The sequence below is a fragment of the Sylvia atricapilla genome, chromosome 4 (assembly GCF_009819655.1).
Source record: "Sylvia atricapilla isolate bSylAtr1 chromosome 4, bSylAtr1.pri, whole genome shotgun sequence".
In the NCBI taxonomy this organism is placed as follows: Eukaryota; Metazoa; Chordata; class Aves; order Passeriformes; family Sylviidae; genus Sylvia; species Sylvia atricapilla.
Window position 1 is genome coordinate 30,742,700 of NC_089143.1, and position 20,321 is coordinate 30,763,020.

The 20,321-nt window shown below is 52.8% G+C and overlaps 2 protein-coding genes across 5 annotated transcripts in view; one reads left to right on the forward strand and one right to left on the reverse strand.

Annotated features, from left to right (window-relative positions):
- The window catches only part of PANK2 (pantothenate kinase 2), a 118,718-nt gene that overhangs the window by 54,209 nt on the left and 44,188 nt on the right, over positions 1-20,321 (reverse strand). The gene's annotated exons all lie outside the window — the stretch shown is intronic.
- RNF24 (ring finger protein 24) overlaps positions 17,936-20,321 on the forward strand; it is a 28,839-nt gene continuing 26,453 nt past the window's right edge. Inside the window, exons 1-2 of one of the 4 annotated variants that reach the window (XM_066317443.1) lie at positions 17,955-18,055; positions 19,936-20,070. The gene's annotated coding sequence lies outside the window, so the exon portion shown is untranslated. Of the gene's footprint in view, positions 18,056-19,935; positions 20,071-20,321 lie in introns of those variants that run through there. The other 3 variants (XM_066317442.1, XM_066317444.1, XM_066317438.1) reach the window with 3 other exon arrangements.

The window sequence follows — 20,321 nt, forward strand, 5'->3', positions numbered from 1 at the left end:
TGCAGGGTCCTCTCCAGATGTGGTTTCATTTTGGTTTCTGCTTTTTTCACCAAATTGCCTCACACCAGCCATGGTCCCTGTGCTTATCCATGCTGTCCTACTCCAGGGCTGTTTGGTCTGGAGAAGGGAAAGCTCCAGGGAGATCTTCTAGCACCTTCTTCTACTTAAAGAGGGCTTATGGAAAAAAGGGAGAGTGACTTTTTGCATGGACAGGTGAGGATGGGACAAGGGGAAGAGTTTTAAACTAAAAAAGAAGATATTTAAATTGGACATTAGGATGAAGATATTTCCTGTGAGGGTGGGGAGGCCCTGGCACAGGATGCCCAGAGAAGCTGTGGCTGCCCCTGGATCCCTGGAAGTGTCCAAGGCCAGATTTGACAGGGAGCAACCTGAGCTAGTGGAAGGTGTCCCTGCCCATGGCAGGGGGGTGGAACAAGAGATCTCTGAGGTCTCTTCCAAGCCAAACCACTCTCTGATTCTCTGATTTTATGATTCTACTCTTTTCCAAATTTCTCATTATTTCCCTTCTCTTGAAGCAGCATGGACAATCCAGGGATAGCAGGGCTGGAGGAAGGAGGATGATTTGTTCCTTTTGCCAAAGGAAAGCCCAGTCCTAATTAATGTCAGGCCAAATGCCATGGCCAGGGCTTCAGGAACTCACTCTTGGTGCCAAATCCTCTTCCTTCCTTCCTTCCTTCAGGTCAGCTTCAAAACTGAAATGACTGCTGTGTGTCCCAGACTTTACTACACATCAGCAAGGCCCAGCTGTATTTATTCTCCTGCACCACAGAAATGTGTCTGAAAAACACCCTGACCCACCCTTCCCCACTTCTCTCCAGTCTTCTTTCATCAAGAGCATCAAAAGAGGATGGAGAGGTCAGTCCCTGGGCTTTGTGACCTATGCCACCTCATGAAGCACCAAAATAGGTTGAATCCAGAACAGGAATGACAAATTCTGGCAGTGCCAGCAGGATCTGGGTTGGAATGATCCATCAGGGATACCTGCTGGATTCACTGAGGATCTCAGGTCACCATCTGCAGGGGGCTGGCTGATAGGACAGAAGGACAAAGGGACATGCACACCCTTCCAGAGCAGAATCTGGAGGACAAAGCTGAGACAGGACTGCAGTCTGGGTCCTACGTGAGCCACTGCACCTTCGTCTAATGGGGTCTGGCTCATTCTGCCTTTTACACTGAAAAAAAGTGGATTTAAGTGGCCAGAAGAACACATGAATTTGGCAAATCTCTCCAGCCAGATGAAAATAAAAGAAGAAAAATACACAACAGATAAAAAGAAGACAACATCTGCCACAGCTTATTCACACCTGCAGTACTAAATCAAAACAGGGTTAGGGCTAGAAACAAAAGCAAAATAACTCTTTTGGTTTGGGTCATATTTCCTTTTTTATTTTTTGCAGTCTGTGCTTTCAGTGGAGGGGGTTCTTCTGTTTATTTACTTTGTTTGACTCAGCCCCAAAACTCCCTTTGATTTTTCAGTGTAAGCTGAGGGCCAGATGGGGTTGTTTGCACAGCTGCCTGCGTGCCCTGCAGAGTATGAGCACCTCGTGATGGAGGGTGTAGGGGCAGACACTTGGGGACAACCTAGAAGTGCCACATGAGATGTTCTAGGACAGGAGGGATGGACACAGTGTGTCCCAGCCTTTCCCTTGCCCTCCAGAGTCCCTGTGTAGCCCGCAGCACCCTGCAAGGACAGGAGTGTGGTGGAGTCAGACCATCAGGGTTTGGGTTGGAAGGACCTTTAACACCCATATTGTTCCAAGGCCCTGCCACAGTCAAGGACAGCTTCCAGTAGATCAAGTTGCCCCATCCAACCTGACCTTGGACACTTCCAGGGATCCAGGGGCAGCCACAGCTTCTGTGGGCACCATGTGCCAGGGCCTCCCCACACACACAGAGGGAAAATTTTCTTTTTAATATCCCATCGAACCCTGCCCTTTGGCAATTCAAATCCATTCCCTGTGTCCTGTCCCTCCACCCCTTGTTCCCAGTCCCTCTCCAGCTCTCCTGGATCCCCTTTAGGCCCTGGAAGGGGCTCTGAGCTCTCCCTGGAGCCTTCCCTTTTCCAGGTGAACAACCCCAGCTTTCCCAGCCTGGCTCCACAGCAGAGGGCCTCCAGCCTTGGAGCATCTCCATGCCTTCCTCTAGACTCTCTCCTTTTTTATTTTTTGCAGTCTGTGCTTTCAGTGGAGGGGGTTCCATGTCCCTCTGATGTTGGCCACAGAGCTGGAAGCAGCTCTGCAGCTCCGCAGCTCTGCAGGTGGGGTCTCACCTGAGTGGAGCAGAGAGACAGAATCCTCCCTTTCCTGCTGCCCACAGTGCGGGATGAGCCCAGGGCATGGAAGGTTCTGGGCTGGGAGTGCACATGGCTGGGTCATGGCAAGTTTCTCATCCATCAACATTCCCTTTGCACGAGGAACAAGATGTAAAAAGTGAGACAAAATGAAGACCCCCAAGGCTCCAGTGAGGGTCACAGACTCTGTACTCATCCTGGCACAGCATTTCAGTTCCATCCTACCACAGCAGGACATGGATTAGGACACCAGGACTTGGCTGAAATGTGTAGTGGGGCAGAGCTGTTGGGCTGGGATATCCCACCTGCTGTTCCAGAGGAGCTTCAGCACCTTGAAGGTCCTCTGCTAAATCTACCAGCTCCACAGGGTGCCCCACAGCATCTCCCTGGGGGAATTTTGCCTCAGCTGGATTGATCTTTAGGGAGGAAGGAATCGCTGGGCCCGTGGAATGCACATAATACAAACTTCTCTGGGACTGATAAGGGATTTCAGGAAGAGGTAAAGAGCTCCAGGGCAGTCTCCAACAGCCCTTTCTCCCTTTTCCCTGATTGAGCAGTGCAGGAAGGAGCAGCCTTGCTCTACCAGGAGCAGTCACAGCAGGCTCATGGCCAGCAAAGGCAAGTGGCTGCCAGACAAGGATGGGATCTGCTCAAGGACAGTCCCACCCTTGGCAGGCTCAGCTGGTTCAGTGAATCCAAGTATCTTCCCTGCCCCCAGCTTTCAGGGCCCCCTCGGATGCACACCAGGGATGAAATGGCTGCAGAAAACAGCTGGAAACTTCCCACTCAACTGGAGCAAAACAGTTGGGTTGCTTTTTTTTTTTTTTTTTCCTCCTAATCTAATTCTTGCAAAATGCTGAACTATTTTAGCTGAAATTTTCCAAAAGCATTTCAGCCTGAAGGCAGCCAGCGAGCCTGGGGAAAAAGGAGTAGAGTCTGGCAGAGTCATCAGTAATTAAAGGCAAAGTCTTAGAAAAACAAGGAGTGTGTTAATGATAGACCCCAGCTCTCCCATTAGACAAGCAGCACCACTGAAATAGAGCTGCTCTGGGGCACCAGAAAGGAGGGATGGATGGATGGAGGGATGGGTGGAATTATCAAAATGAGAAAATAAATAAAAGCAGAAGACCCCATTTTCCACTCAGACAAAGGGCATGGTACCCTTCATACACTCCAGACAAGTCCTACAAGCACAACCTCAGTCAAAGTAGGTTCTCTCAGCCCTTTCTCTGTGGACATCACTATGCCATCAATTGTCATCTCACGGGGAGAAAAAATAGAGATGTAAAGTGTAGGAGAAGGGAATATAGGTGACCTTGCCCCTGATAAGTAATAGCCATGTTAATTACCCAATACATCCTCACCCCTGATGAGTCACAGCTATAACCAATAAAGATAAGTGTGGTGAAAGGGACTGGGTCAGCTGGTGAGGGGAAAAAGATCATGAAGAAGAAGGATCCTGCAGAGAGAGAATCACTGCTGTGAGGTTAGTCTGGGTCTGAAGTTAGAACCTGTTGTTGGAACCTGCAGTCACAGTCTAGCCAGGTAAAAACCTACATTCAGAGTCTGCAAACTAATACCTGCAGTCAGAAGGGAAACCTACAGCAGGAGCTTGCTGCAGCCAGAGTCAGTGAATGGTTGGAATCAGGATGGCTGAGCTGTAAAGAGGAATAAACCAGAACCCTTTTCATGCTGTGATAAACAAGAAGTCTGTGTCTTGGCTCATTTCTATCCTCTTCAAGAGGACTGCTGCAACACAAACTAGCCCAGTTCAGAGTCTTCTGGTATCTACAGGAGCCTTTGGTGTTCTCCAGACCATCAGCAGTTCCTAGGGCACCAGAATTCCCAGAGGTAATGCTCTCTCTGAGCTGTGAATAAAGCCACAGGGAAATCACATGGAGCCTTGGACCATGGAAAATGTCATCCTCAGCAGAAAACAGGTCTGTTCCTGAAATAAGAGGGATGTTTTGGGACATAGCAAGGGTAGAGCACAAACAAATTAATTCCACAAACAAAGCTCTGCCTGGGTAGCCTGCTCCAAGTTAACAAAGCAGCCCACTTTACTCTGTGAAAAGCAGGATCATGACCCATAAGCCCCTAGCTAGACCACGAAAAGCCTTACTAGGACGCACATCCCAAATGTCATGGACTGACCTGAGGTTTCCAGCCAGCTCAGCCACTGACCACATGTGAGAACATCACTGCAGAGCTCTGGTCTTGCTCAGGGCAGTGGGAAATGCAGCTGGAGCTGTAATCCAACGACAGGCAGCTGGAGGGAAGCAGATTTCCATCAAAACCACGGAACATCAGAATTGCAGAGGCAGCAAAAGCTGTGAGCAACCTGAAACCCTGCTTTGGCCAAGAATATTTACATCTCATTTGGGATCAGCAGCATGGACAGGCCAGCACGTTCAGGCCTCTGGAACACTGACTCAGGAATTTTTGGCATGTTAAACTATCTCTTCTGGGGGTTTTTTTTTGGTCTGTTTTCTTGCTTTTGAACCATCTTTTCAGGCTCCTCTGTGCAGCTGAAGGGACCAAGTTTTTTGTGGGTTTTTTTGTTGTTGTTGTTGTTTGTTTGTTTTGGTTTTGTTTTGGTTTTGTTTTTTGTTTTTTTAGGAAGATCCATTTCTGCAGTATTTCTGTGAACACTCACACAAGTCAGGGTGGTAAGAAAGAGCACCAGGGATGTCAGCTAACAGCCCACATCATCTGAATCCCTGGCATATAGTTCTGAATTAGTTGCTATGATAATTTCTTTATTAATTTATGTTATTATTTTGGCCCCTAAGCTCTCCTTTCATGGACCAGAATCATGTTGTGCAAGATGCAATGCAGTAAAAATGCATTTTATTCTGCAAAGAAATGGATTTCCACCACATTTTGAACCTGTATTTCAAGTTTGCAACCAAACTTGAAGAATTGAGTGAGGTTTCAAAGCTTTGTACTCTTGGACCGCGGAGTGATGCAGAAGTAGGGTCAGGATCCAAAAGATATTTGGCAACATTTCCATGCAAGGACAGGTTGGATGGGGCTTGGAGCAACCTGGTTTAGTTGAAGGTGTCTCTGCCTATGGCAGGGGTGTGGAGACCAGATTATCCATAAGATCCCTGCCAACCTAAACCATTCGGGAATTCTGTGATCAATCCCCATCCATTCTTCTCCCAACTCCTGTAACCCTTTCCATCAGTAGGTGAACAGAGGGGAGGTCAGTTGTAGCTGGGACAGCTGTGTCTGTCACAGCAGGAACTCCTGCTGGGAGAGGAAGGCAGGGAAAATGAGACTCTCAGGATTCAAAGCAAATATCCTGTGCCAGTCTCATCACAGGCCCTGTGATGCTCATGTCCTCACCAGGGTTCTGAGATTTGGCTCAGGGCCCCATTTCAGGTCTTGTTTTAAATACATATATAAATTTGCTTTAGAGCTCCCTTCTGTGGTTATCTTTTTTCTGTCCCCTTTCTCCTGCCACTCTCCCTTCCATCCCTGCCCTGAGCTGCTGGTGTCCTCTGCTGAACCCCAACAGCCACGCAAGCCATGACCCTCCAGAGAGGCTTCCCCAGGGAATGGTCACAGCCTCAAGGCTGCCAGAGCTCAAGGACAATTTGGACAACACTCTCAGGCACAGGGTGGAATTTTTAGGGTTTCCCTGTGCGGGGCCAGGAGCTGGACTCAATGATCCTTGTGGGTCCTGTCCAGCTCAGGGTATTCTATGATTTGGAACTCACCACTTTTACCTCCTTGTCTCTCACACAAACCATCCTGGGACCTCTTCCTGGTCCGGTATCCCTCACTGAGGAGGAAAGGTCTTTTCTGACCTCCCCAACACTAAACAACCACCACACAGTTGCAGTGGTTTCAACTCAAGAGCACTTTGATGATGGGGCAGAAGTAAGAGGCAGAGATGGCAAGACCACAACCTACAGAAATTTCCCAAAGATGGGCTCTTGCATTCACATCTACCAGAACCCTTCATTCCAGACGTTCCCAACGAATTTATCTGGACGAATGGACTTAGCAGGCTGCCCCCAAATCCACCCATCCTTGGAGGGCCAGACCCAAGACAGGAAGCCCATGGAGGAACTTTGTGTCACTGACAAGAAAATACAAGTTTACAAAGCTCACTGGGAGTGGACACCAAGCCCTTTTCCAGCAAGAAAAGCTGCCCCCTACCCTTGCTGGGGAAGGTGGAAAGGGGAACATCCATGAATATCCTCCCCACTCCACAGTCCAGCCCCCCAGGGATAAGACTCTCCGGCGCTCGTGGCTCCGGAGATTTCTCCACACCAGCACTGTTGTGCTTCTGGATACAGCCACTAGAGGATGGCAGTGTCCCAGGCCACGCTGGGAATCACCAAATCTTGCTCTGGAAACCGAAAGGGAGATCCCATCAGTGCTAGGGCCCCAAAAATATCCACCACGAGTCACTCCGGTCCAAATCGCAAGCTGGAAGTTCGCAGGTCTCAGCTCTGCTCCGCATGCCAGGTAAAGGCAGGCCCTTTGGAGACTGGAAATTGGGATTTTACAGGGGATCAGCCGCCATGTGCTCCCTGGTCCCCTTGGGACACAGTTGAGTGTGTGCTGATGAGTTACCTGATGTATTTCCAGACCTCACTGGGTCTCCTCTCCAGTTTCTGTGACCACAAGATGATCAGAGCCCTGTTATCAGGCAGTCCCTGCCACCTCCATGGTTTTCCTGCATCCACCATCAAATGTTCTGGCCTCTGGGGTCTCCATGGGATCATGATTTCCGGCAAAAAGCAGAGCCTGGTGAGCCAAGCAGATGGAGGCAGCTCAGCAGCTCAACCCCACTATCCCCTCAGGACACCTTCGAGGGGATTTTCAAGGCAAATATCTGAAAATTATTAATGCCAAGTAGAAGCCAAATTATGCCAAAAATATCCTGTCTGAGCCACAGCTTGAAGGAATATTCTCTCTCCTGAAGAAGCATAACAGCCAAGCTGAGCTGCAAAACGATATGAGGTTTGAAAAAGAGCTCATTGGGGAATAAAACATCATTAGTTGTATCAAAACAAGATCACGGATATGAGCGTGGCGAGACTTGAGGCTGCCTCGTTCATGGGTGTCCATCACCCTGCTGCAGCCAGAGATCCTCAACAATCCACTGGGAATCTCCCTCTCTGCCTCTCTGGGGCTGAATTCTGCCCAGTGGGGTGAGTGTTTTGCTCCAGGCATAGAAGAAAATTTCCATTTCTTCATGGGTTTGAGCAAAGCAACCAGGACATCAGGAAGAATTCATTATCTCAGTATGCAAATGACTCTCAATATGCAAATAGATTGGATTTGCTCATGTCTCCTTTGAGTGAATGGTGACATCTTCTCAAAGGTCGCCTGTGGCTTTCCCATTCCTTCCCACAAAGATTCCAAGTGCATCCCACCCTACCTGGTGGATCTGCTGGGCTGGCCTCAGCACACCAAGGGTTCTCTTGGACTGAGGAGCCAAAAATGGAACATGGCCTCCAGGCTGGTCTTGCAGTGATCCCAGATCCCGCTCTGCAAGTGTCAGCTTGTTCCAGGATGTGACATCAGCCTCTGCTGGACTTCAGTAGGGTCCTGTGGGCCTTATCCTCCATCCTGCTGAATGGCCTCCCTACTCCTCAGTTTGGTGTTATCCACAAAATGCAAAGACCCACTGTTGGCTCTGGGAAATACCAAGAAAATCTCAAATGGGGAAAGAAGGAATAAAGCTCCTTGAGTGCCCCATACAGGTTGGGGACCATCTTCACAAACCATTGGCTGCTTTTGGGGTCTGGAGGGTGTGGGTGGCACCTCTCCCTTCCCAAGACATATTCCAGTCTTGGGGAGGTGAACATGGTGGCACAGAATCCTTCCACAGCATCCCTGAAACACTTTACTGCTGCCAATTAAAGTCTCTGACATCAGTGTTTTGATTCCAAGCAGTTGAATAACACCTGGAGGTGTCCAGGGCTCCATGCTGCATCGAGGGCAGGGATGGAAATAGATCCAGCAAATTCCAGCTCCCTGTTCCCCACTTCCCTCCTTTGCAGCCATGGCTCCACCCTGGCATGGGCACAGGTGGGATGGATGGCCCTTGGGAAAAGGTTGTTCCTCCCATAGCAAGGGAGGAACAGAAGCAGAAGCACTGATGTCCCACCCTGTGGTGGCTTCAGAGGGGTCCCCAGCCTGGTGTCCCCTGCCATCCTCCCATGGACCATCCAGATGAGCATCCAGACCCCTTTTCTCCCCAGTGGGAATTTCCAGGTAGTGGCTCAGCTTTCCCCACCCAAACAGAGCTATAAAAAGGCACTGCAAGACCTGAGGTCTGTCCAGCAAATTCCTCCAGCACCGAGGGTAGGCTTTCACGAGGGACTGGGCTGAAGTCTCAGAGCTGGAGCCAAGTCCAGCTGAGTCAAAGCTCCCTACTAGCTTGCCAGCTGGATGCAGTGTGCCCCAGTTTTATGGGAAAGGCATCCAGCCAGAGGCAGATGAAGCACAGCCCAGGTCGAGTGCTCCTCTCCCGTGCACAAAACAAGGCATGGGATATGTGAATGGAGTCAGGAGCCTCCTCCCCAGACCAGCCTCCTCTGTAGAGCATAAATAACCTCAGGGATGCTCAGCTCAAAAATTCCTGCTGCTACATGGAAAAGGTGGTGGCTGGAAGGGCATGATGAGCTCTCCTGGCTCTGCCTGGGACAGCTGGTAAAGTGCATCTTCTGCACCCAGGTTCAGGGTGAGTTTTGGCCAACAGCTGACCGAGGTCAGCTGGTGCCACTGACCAACACCAGCCTCAAAACTGTAAGGACGCATCCCAAGTTTTCTGGGTCAAGCCCACTCTCATGGCTTTGGGACAGTCTTGTGTTGAGTGCAGGCCTCCCAGCCCTGCTCTGCAGAGGCAATAATCCTCTTCAGCTTAAGCCAAAGCTCTGACCTTAAGTTATCCAGATTTTGGGGAGCTGCAATGTTTTCCAGAGCTTCCTGCTCTCTCCCCTCCATGTGATGGTGTCCTATACATTTCCCATGGGAACTGCTGATCTCTCCCCCTCTGTTCCCAAGGGCAATGTGAAAAAGCATCACTCATTGCCCTGAAAAGGACAACATGGAAAAGGCAGGTGGCCCCAGGGAGAACAGGTCACCCCAGTGGGCTGTGCCTCAGTTTCCCCAGCTCTCAAAAAAGGATTAGTTCACTTCCAGGATGTCATGAGGCTCAGAAATAAACACTCATAGGACAGGATCAAGCCTCACAAAGGCAGCAGCTTATCTAGACTGCTAAAAGCTCTCCCCAGGAAGAGATGTGGTGGAGCATCACCTCCCCAATTACAGCCTGACAGCCAGGGACACCACGGGTGTGGACACATGAGGAGCTGGCTTTCTCTGTGCCAAGAAATGACTCCAAGTGCTGAGCCCTGGTTGTTCCAGTCTCCTCATTTATCCAGAGAGTAAACACAAAGAGGATTTATGGGGAGAGAGCTGATGCCACACCTGCCCTTTGAGACCTGCCACCTGCTTCTCTCCTGTCAGGGTGGGAGAGGAGGTGAAGCCCTTTCCTAGCACAGTGTCCATTTTGGGAAGGTGCTTCTGGGCTGGGATTTCTCCTGATGGAGAGATGTTTGATTTTGTAGCAAAATGGAGAAAATACCATAAGCATCATTATGCTTATGTAGCCCCAAGCCCAGTCAAGAGCAAAGAAACCCCCCCTCAAGGGTGTTAATCCATATGTTACACCTGGGGAAACTGAGGCATGGGGATGCAGCTGGGCCAGAGGGCTCCCAGCCATTGTTCTTCTGCAAGCACTGGAGGATTTTAGGGTGCAGGTGGGATCTTGCATCTTCCATCACTTTATCACCCAGCTCATCTCAGACACCAGTCTCCCCATCCACTCTCTCCTTGTACAACTGCCTTAATTACAGCTCCAACAGAGGATCCCACCCTTCCCTCCTCACCCACTGCTTCCTCTACCTGCTTTAAGTCCAATAAGGAGCCAACCTTCTTCCATTAGAGCCTTGGGATCGCTTCCCACAGCATGGGGTGACATCTGGGTTACTCTGCCCAGGCTCATATTGCAAACCCAAGGCCACTTACCACCTGCTCAGCCTCAAAAATATCTGGGTGACACCGATGCCAACTTCCCAAAAAAACCACCTGCTCCTCTCCATGACTCCCAGGGCTGGGGCAGCTTTGCAGGAGCACCACAGCTGTTGTCTGCACACAGGAAGTCTCTTCTCACCTCACTTCAGTGCCAGAGGTGGTGGTGGTGTGGGGAGCTCCAAACTCTCATTTGGGGGATAAAGACAGACCCAGATGGTCGGGGTGAGCATCTCATCATCCTGCTGAGAGCACAGCACTGTGTTTTCCAGGCGTTTGGTGGGCCAATGTGGAAACTGAGGAAGAGAAACAAACTCTTAGAAATGACCCATGGACAGGATTCACTGACTCAGCAAGTTCGTGTAACCACAAGGCAGAGAACTCCAAGAAAGGCCAAGACCTTGGCCAAAAAAAATAAAAAGCCTTTGGAGGAAGGCTTAGAGAAGAATCCTTTCAGGTGACTGCTGGTGCATTCAGCATTTCCTTCTCCCTGCTCTCCCAACCAGGTTCATCCAGCTCCGCAGGAAGGCTTGGCTGGCTCCCTGTGTTTACATCCCGGGAGATGCTATCAGGAGTCAAGGCTCTGCCTGTACTTGCAGGAGGTAAATCCACATTCAGTGCAAAGGGTGGGGACTTTCCTCTCTCCCAAGTTAAAGACAACTTCAGAAGAGTTGGCTCAGTGTCTGCTCTCCTCAATGCACAAGCGCTTGATGACCACTTCCATGGATTTTCAGATGTGGGAGAGAGAGGTTAATCAGCCCCTCTGGCTTGTGCCCAGCAGTAGCCAAGAGAACAGGGCTGGGGATAAGATTTTTGGCAGGGGCTCCAGAGGATTTAATTTTCATTCGGTTGCTTTTGTATTATTATCTGTTTGTCTTAGATAGAAGTTATTTGCTTCACAAGCATTTGCCATCATGTAGGACCCACTCTTCCCATGAGGCAGGAGGGCCTGGTGGGCCCCAGATTCAATGTCCTCAGCTCCAAAAGCATTCAGCCATCAGACCTCTGGTCATATCATTTGCTGGATGGTGGCCCCTTATACCCAAAGACCTTGTCCATCCCATGAGCTCCCCTCTAATCCTCCAAAATTACAGATCCAGGGAATCATGGAACAGTTTGGGATGGAAGGGACATTAAATACCATCTACTTCCTCCAATTTTCACCTCCTGGGAAATTTTCCCCATTTAGAAGTTGTCCATGGCCTTATCCAGAAGCCCTCTGGACGCTCCTGCAAGGTTTTTCCCAGCCTAATCTTAAATCAAGCCTGGCTTATCAAGCGTGGTCCCAGCCAAAAGCAATCTGTGGAACAAATCTGAGGAAGGGACACTGTTCAATAAAGTTGATCTGGACTCTCTTGCTCCCCTCCTCCTGCTTTGTTTCCTAGACCCTATTTCTGGAAAAAAAAAAAAAAAAAAAAAAAAAAAAAAAAAAAAAAAAAAAAAAAAAAAAAGTTATTCCAAAAAGCAAATCACCTTCAACCCCAAATTTTTTGTCCATCACTCTACCCTACAACTAAATCCATGTGTTAGAGGGAAGTGGCTGCTCCTGGTGAGGAGCAGCTTTGTATTTGTATTGCTTTGTATTCCCAACACAGCTGCCCAGAGGGGGGTAAAATCCCTGAAACTGTTGAGTCTTGGGAGGATGCCAGTGGCAGATCACTGGAGCTGTCAGCTCCTGCACAGTCTCATGACCAAGCACACCTCAGAAATGTGCCTGGGATGGATCCCACCTGCAAACTCCAAGTGCTCCTGGACAGCATGTTCCTAGCAAAAACCCAACCCAAGGGCTGGCAGAGCTCTGGGACGAGGCAGTGAGTGTGTGTGTGTGTGACTGTCTGAGCCTGCAAGGGACAGCTTGGACCCATTCCCAGTTTGAAGCATTCCTGTCTCTTTATGGCTGATGTTCTCCAGATGTTTTGTATTGCAGCCTCATGTGGAAACCTTCTGGCCCCAGGGCTGAATCCTGCTCAGCCCTCCGCATTACACTCGGCAGAGAGGAGGAGGAGGGGGTTTTACATCGCTCTATCCACATCATTTATTATATTTAAAGCATGAATCAACCCTGGGATGCACCACAGCTGCCCTGAAAGTGCCTATTCTCATGCCTGCTTATCCTTTTGAACTCTTTTTTCCCAAGGAAACGCCACACGTGTGATCACCCCCTCTCCACAAGCCCAATCAAGTGCTGTAAAGCAGAAAGATACGGATGCAACCTCTGGCTTAGGAAGTCCCGAAGCAGCAAATTGCCGGAAACTCAGAGAATATAATGTGGAAAGCATTCCCCTGGCTTGGCCCTTGTCTCGCATTCCTGCAGAGCAGCTCCCCCCAGTCCCAGCCAGGGGATGGATACCAGCAGAGTTGGACTGAGGCTCTGAGCCAGGAGGAGCTGCCATGCCACTGCGCATGCATGTTTCTTGTCTGTGTTGTCCATTCCTGGTGGATTTTGTTGAACCCAAGGACCCAGCTGGTTTAACTTCCTGCCTGTGTCTCTGTTGGGTGGAATGGAGTGTTGGTACACTCCTAAGTGATAAGGTGGAATCTGGTTACCCTCCCTCAGGTCTTGGCTCTAGTTTGGACCCTGAAGTGACATTCTAAGGCAGCATCCCCAGCAGAGACATGGGTTTGGCAGCATGGATACAGTGGGACATCCCATTCCCATGCACCAGTCACTGCACAGCTGATGGACACAGTGTCGCCAACAAGCTGGTTTGACTTCCCATTAGGAAACTTCCTCACTATTAATAGATATTTTAAGACACCCCTCCTTTATTCATCTCTGTCCTCATTCCTCCACACTCCATACATCGCTGAGGGTGAGAGCAATCCTGCCCTCTACCCTCTGCAATCTTCCTGAGCTTCCACCCAAGCCTACTTTTCCATTTGCCACCCAGCCTCTGCCCTTCCCTGCAAGCCCATCCTTGAGCCAGTGCTGGCTCCTGCCAGGACAAGGGCACTCAGCCTCAGTGAGGGTCTTTTTCCCAGAGCAGGAGGGTGCAGGCAGAGCCCAGTGGTGTTAATGGGGTGAGGGAGGGTCTATCTGCCTGACGGGAATTCCTGGCTGCTTCCTTGCCTCTCAGGAACCACCTGCATCCTCCAGCAAATGCTCCCTGCTACAGAAAAAGGCATTTGAAAAGTTTTCCTGACCTCAGTGGTAGGAAAACGCTCATGGCAATCAGCTCTCCATCCCGACAGTGCTGAGCCCAGCTTCGGGCTGTGCCAAACACTCCAAACTGCCAGGGACATTCCCAGCAGGATCAGTCACAGCCTGTGGCTCTGAGCCCCACAGCCATATCTCCTCTAAATGAGGCTTTCAGTATTGCCTGGTGATATCCAGGTTTGTCATTTTTCCCTGGCCTATCTTTGGTCCAGAGCGGGAGCAGGAGGAAGAGGATGGACCCACATGGATACAGGTTGTGCTATTTCATGTCCAAGCACCTGTTTGCAGGTGCTTGGAGATGCAATTTAAAACCCGATTTACTTCCCAGTTTGGATGCAAGTAAGTGACTGCCTAAAATTCCCTTTGCTATTGGGGCTGGCAGGATCCTGTGTTGCAGCCAAGCCCCTCAGAGCGTGATGAGGAGGAAGAGCTGCAGGGTTTTGGTTGCCACCCAGGAGCAACACCTGCTCCACTTGCTCAGCAGGGCACGATCTGCAGGGCAGGATGCGGGTGGATGCAAAGGCCAAGGACAGAGGTGGGAGGTGGGTCAACCTCGGGCAAGCCCTGCCAAAGCAATGTCATTGCTTGACTCACAGAGTCATTAATGATTCAAAGCTCCCGGGTAATTGCTGTTATGAGGAAGAGGAAGAGTCTGTGCTGCTCCACCCTGCTCTGCATTGGGCCAGCCAGAGGTAGAACCACCGTGGAAGGGGCGGAGAAGAGCCGTGAGACAGCAGGGCTGCAGCCTGAGCGTGGCGCAGCGCCCGTGGTACCGGCTGAGCAACGCCACCGCAGCAGGGAGGGAGCAAGGGAGGCTCCCCACATCCCTTCAGAGGCAGGGATGGGATGGGCACACGCTGATATTTATAGAATCATAAAATCATTAAGGTTGGGAAAGCGCTCCAAGATCATCCAGCACAACCATTAACCAGGTGTCCTTGGCTGAGACGGGACAGGGTCCCTTCTTCAGATCAGCTGGCAAAGCCGCCCCGGAGACCTCAAGTGAAAGGAAGGGAGAAGGGGAGGCAAGGAATGGGGAGAGCAAGCTGTCAGGATGGATGAAGAAGGGAAGAAAGAGAAAAGTGAAAAAAACAGAAGAGTGAAGTGGCTATTTTGCCAGTGAGGGACTGTCCAGGAGCTGGCAGTGCTATGGCAGTGCCGTGGGCACTGGGACCAAGGAAGGCGATGATCTGCAGGAACCCAACCCTTCCTCTGCCCACCAGGTCTCCCATCCATCCACAACACCTCTATGATTGGCTTGGCCAGGCTGGTGATGCTGAAGGTCCCCTTGACCACAAAAGAAAAGATGTGGGGGTAGATCAGGGAATCACGGAATCACTGAGGTTAGAAAAGCCCTCTAAGATCATCAAGTACAATCATTCCCCCAACACTGCCAATCCCACTACTAACCATGTCCCCAAGTGCCACATCCACATGGCTTTTAAATCCCTCCAGGGATGGGGATTCCACCACTGCCCTGGGGACCTTCCAGGGCTTGACTATCCTTTCAGAGAAGTAATTTCAGAGGAGCAGGAGATCCTGACAGGCTGTGGGAGGCAGTGACAGGGCTGCTGCCACCACTCCAGCCCCCACCTACTTTCCAGGGACACTCCAGCCTCATCCCTGCACTTGTCACCCCATTTGAATTGGGGTGACAACAGATCTGCTATGGCATTCATAGTCCAGCACTGCCAGAGAGGAATGAGAGGAAAAAGGAAACATCTTCCACCTTTTCATGGGACAGACCCACCCTCCCTTATCACCCCATCTCCATAAGGTCCAGGCACGCAGCCGGCCTGGATTGCAAGCACCTTCACTCATGGAGTAGGAAAAACAAGATTTTCTCATACATACAGCAAGGTGTTGTTAGCAGAAACACATGGAGCAGGAAGAAAGTGAGCAGTGTAGTTGCCTCTGTGGCTAGGGAGGGAATCAGAGCTTGGAGATCCATCCCCATAGCTCCAGTTTGCTGAATTTGGGTGCTCACATCCCTTATCCCTCCTCTGGCTGCACACAGGCAGGAAGGACTCTGCTCATCCAGCCTTCTGCTTCCACTGAGGGGAACTTCCTTGACCATGTCCCCATGCAGGCAGCAGTGCTTCCCAAAGGGAAACTGGGGCAGGGAGGGTGGTGCACTACAGGAGCTGCTCTCTGTAACTGGCAGTAGATCCTGGGCATAAGGCAATGTCCAGGAGCCCTGGGGCAGCTCTGGAGTCACAATGGACACTCTGCCTTGCCTATGTCCAGAGGACCGTGGGGCCATTTTTGGGTGGTTTTTATTTTCTCTCATCCAGGGGAAGAGGCTGGACATGCCCCAGCTGTGTGTGCTGGCAGCCCAGAAGGCCCCCATGTGCCTTGGGCTGATCCTCGAGCATGGACAGCAGAGGAGGGAGTGGAATTTTGCTTCTCTGTCCTGCTCAGGTGCGACCCCATCTGCAGAGCTGCCTCCAGCCCTGGGACTCCCAAGATCAGAAGGATGTGGAGCTGCTGGAGTCAGTTCAGGGGAGGCCTTGGAGACACTCCAAAGGCTGGAGCCCCTCTGCTCTGGAGCCAGGCTGGGAGAGCTGGGAGTGCTCACTTGGAGAAGAGAGGGCTCCAGGGAGAGCTCAGAGCCCCTTCCAGGACCTAAAGAGGCTCCAGGAGAGCTGGAGAGGGACTTGGGACAAGAGCCTGCCCTTTTCTCATCAGGAAAAAGGGGAATGGTTTCACAATGACTGAGCGCAGTGTTAGATCGATATTAGGAAGAAATTCTTCCCTGTGGGTGGGGAGGCCCTGGCATAGGGCGCCCAGAGAGACTGCAGCTGCCCCATGATCTCTGCAAGTGTCCAAGGCCAGGTTGGGAACAACTTGATCTAGTGGAAGCTGTCCCTGACCATGGCAGGGGAGTTGGAACAAGATGAGCTTCAAGGTTCCTTCCCACCCAAACAATTCCATGACTCCGTGCCAAGGACAAGGCTCGCAGCACTCCCTCCCCTCCAGCTGCAGCTCCAGGCTTTGCCCCGGAGTGCCCAGGGCCGGCCCGCGTGGGAGGAAAGGGAGAACTGGATTTCCGAGTGCATTTGCTTCCCAAATCCGTCCCGTCAGCTGCCGGCAGCGGCTCCCCGCGGGGCTCCGCAGCCTCTTCCCAACACCAGGACTCCCAGCTCCAGCGTGCCCAGGCGAATCCCTCCCATGCCGAGCGGGGATTCCCACAGCGGGAATGAGGCTTCACCCAGTGAAAACATCCAGCGGATCGGCTTCCTGCCTCATCGCTCAGGAATCCCGAGGTCAGGGCCGGCCAGTCCTCCCAGGGCAGCGCGTCAGGCCGGGAGCACGGGATGGGCATCCCAGTACCCCTGCTGTCACAGCGCCCGGGATGCTCATCCCAATGTCCCTGCTGTCACAGTTCTTGGGATGCTCATCCCAATGTCCCTGCTGTCACAGTTCTTGGGATGCTCATCCCAGTGTCCTGCTGTCGCAGCACCCGGGACCGCCGCGTCCGGCCCTCCGCGCAGCCTGGAGAGGGAAGGAAGGGGACAAAGAGGATCAGCTTCCCTTGCACGTCCAGAACGTCCTCGGGCCAGCGCGTGACGCTGCCTCTGGGTGACATCCCAGCTCCAGGGTGATGTCATTTCCCCCACAAGTGACGTCATGTCCATGGGAAAGGGACAGGCATAGGGACAAGGGGAGGGGTGCGGGCAGCGATGAGCAGAGCGGAACAGTGCCCTCACACCAACCTCCCGTTCCCGCCGCGTCATCGTTCCTGCCACCCCGTCCCCGCTGCCACCAATCCCTGTCAGGCACCTTCAGCCCGTCCCTCTTGTCATGCTCTATCCCCATCTGCACTCGATGCCACCCCGTCCTGTCCCCACTGCCACTGCACGTCCCCAAAGTAATTTCTTGTCTCCGTAGCCCTTGTTCCAAGTCACCCCGCATCCTCACTACATCAATCCCTTTCTCCAGTGCCACCCTGTCCCCAGTATCACCCTCTGTCACCCTGTCACTTTAAGTCCTCACTACACCATCCCCGTCTCCAGTGCCACCCTCAGCCTAGTGTCACTGCACGTCTCCAATGTCTCCTTATGCCCCCACAGTCACTCCCTGCCCCTTGTTGACCCTCCGTCACCTCTGTCCGTCCCATCACCGTGTCATCCCCCGTCACCTCCTTTCCCTGTCACCCCGTCAGCCCGTCCCCCGTGTCACGCCCCATCACCTCTGTCAGACCTCTCCCCGTCACCTTCCCCTGTCCCATTCCTTCTCGCCTGCTTTCCTTTCTACTTCCCCGTGTCCCATCCTGTCCCCGCATCACCCCCTCTGCCCCCTTTCGCTGTCCCCTCCCGTCCTCTCGCCCCGCCCACCCTCGTTCTCGCCCCGCCCACCCGCGCTCTCCGCCCCGCCCCATCAATGCTGTCACCCGGTGTGCGCATGCGCGGTGCTGGCGGGGAAGCCGTGCCCGGCTCCGGGTGGGGCGGGGCGGCTCCATCCGGGTCCTGCCCGGGCCGGGCGGTGCGGGCGGCGCGAGCCCCGGCGGGACAGCGCGGCGGCGGGTGAGTGCGGGGGGCGGGAGCCCCCTGGGGGGCCGGAGGACCGGAACCCCCCCGAGGGCCCATATGGGGGGCGGAGACCCCCGCCAGGGACCCCCATGTGGGGAGGGACCCCTCTCTGCGCCTTGTTCTCCGGGGAAGGGACCCCTTTCCATCCCCTCTGTGTGCCTGGGATCCCTCCCTGTGCACCGCTTTGTGGGGCAGGGTCCCTCTTGCAGCTCCGCTTTTGGGCAGGACCCTCCCTCTGTGCCTTGTTCTGTAGGGAAGGGACCCTCTTCAAGCCCCCCTGTGGGGTGGGACCTTTCCCTTTGCCTTGTTCTGTGTGGCAGGGACCCTCTTCCAGGCTTTCTGTGCGGTGGGACCTCTCCCTGTGCCTTGTTCTGTAGAGAAGGGTCTCTCCTCCATCCCCTCTTCGGGCCGTACCCTCTCTCTGTGCCTTGTTCTGTGGGACGCGGTCTGTTTGCCAGCCGTCTGTGGGGCAGGACCTTCTCCCTGTGGCTTGTTCTATGGGACAGAGGTCCCACTCCATCCTCGCTGTGGGGCAGGGGCACCCCCTCCTTAGCAGCTCCCATGGGGGGACAGGGTCCCTCCCTCTCTGCTCCACAGTCCCCTCTGGGGCAGGGACCTCTACAGGGCAATGGAGCAGCCCCCGTGTCCCTGCAGACCCCTAAGGGGACACTCTCAGGGGGTCAGGGCCGTGCTTTTGGGGTGTCTGGCAGCACAATAGGGCTGCCATAAGGTCCTGCGCTGGGCGGAGGAGACAGCCCAGAGCAGGGCACAGCAGAGGCTGGAGCCGTGGGCTGGGACTGCATCAGCCCAGAGGGATGGAGGAGTGGGCTGGGGCGGCACAAAGGGACAGGGGGCATGTCCCCACCCAGCGCCCATCCTGCCTGCACCCCCCTGATGAGGGGGAGCTCCTGGGGGTCCCACCCCACGCTCGGCTCAGGGTCCCCAGGTCACCTCTGTTCCCGGTAGCCGCTGGCTTGGAATCAGACACGTCCCCTGGCTTTCCTGGGGCCGAGACAGGACGCTGCGGGTTTCTTCTGTTTTAAATGAAAACCAAAAAAAAAAAAAAAAAAAAAAAAAAGAAACCCACAACAAGCCAAAACCACCCAGAAATGGGACAAGCTGCTTTTTTTGAGTTACACTGGGCTGCTGTTCCTGCCATGCCGGCACGTCCGTGCCCTCCCTGCATCCGCCGCTTTGGCAGGGGACGCGCGTGGGACCCTGGGGACTGAAAACCAGCGGGTAAAAATGCCCCTCCTGCGGTTTGGGGTTTTGGTTTTTTTCGTTTGCTCAGTTCAGCCTGTCTTTGTCTTCGCCGGGATGCACGGAGGGAGAACACGCGTGGGTCTCGGTCACCCCACGAGCGGCGCCGGCTCTGTGGGATGTGCCAGCGTGTGTGTCTGGGGGTTGCTTCCCCCCTCCCGTGCGCACCTTTGGCAGGAGGCTTGGATGACATCTTGCTCTGGCACGCTCCTCTCCTTTGATCTCGAGTTTCCTGCCATGGATAACGTGTTCAGCAACACGCGAGCCCAGCTCCGCAGCTGCCGGGGAGGGCGATGCGGGTGCCTCCTCCTCGTCCCGGTTTTCCCCAGCTGGCTCCTGCCTACAGCTCCCGGCTTTCCTTTGTTTCGGGTGTCGCCGGGACGGGCTCTCACAGCCCAAGGATGCTCTGAACAGAGCAGAGCTAAGCACAAAAAGACACCCCCCCCCCAGTCCCTTTGTTTCCAGGCGTTTGCGGGCTCAGCTGGTTTTTACACGGTGCCGTTTCGTGTGCCCAGGCACATAAACCGACTACTCAATGTCGCTTTTTTTTTTTTTTTTTTTTTTTTTTTTTTTTTTTTTTGTAATCGTATTCTGAGTTATTTTGGGTGCTTTAGTTTGCAGGGAGCACATCCCGGCTGCAGGCTGTGCCGGAGGGATGCGGCAGCTTCCTGGGAACGGGGTGAATTTGCCAGAAGCTTAACTGGAACATCTCGTGGTTGTCCTCTGGTGTCCTCCTCGCGTCTCCTCGGGTGAGCAGAGCCATAAGCTCTCGGCACCACACTGAAATCTGGGATCACCAGCCCTTCTCCTGGGAGAACTCTGACCCTGGTTTGCAAGACCCGTTGCCAGCAGCAGCTTTGGGGACAGAGGAAGGTGGACAAAACCCAGGCCCATGCTTAGCAGTGGTGGCTGAAATCACCCTTTTATTTTTAAATATATCCTTGACTTTATAGAAAGCAAAACATAAGTTCTAATTTTATTATCGTCATTATTTTTTAGA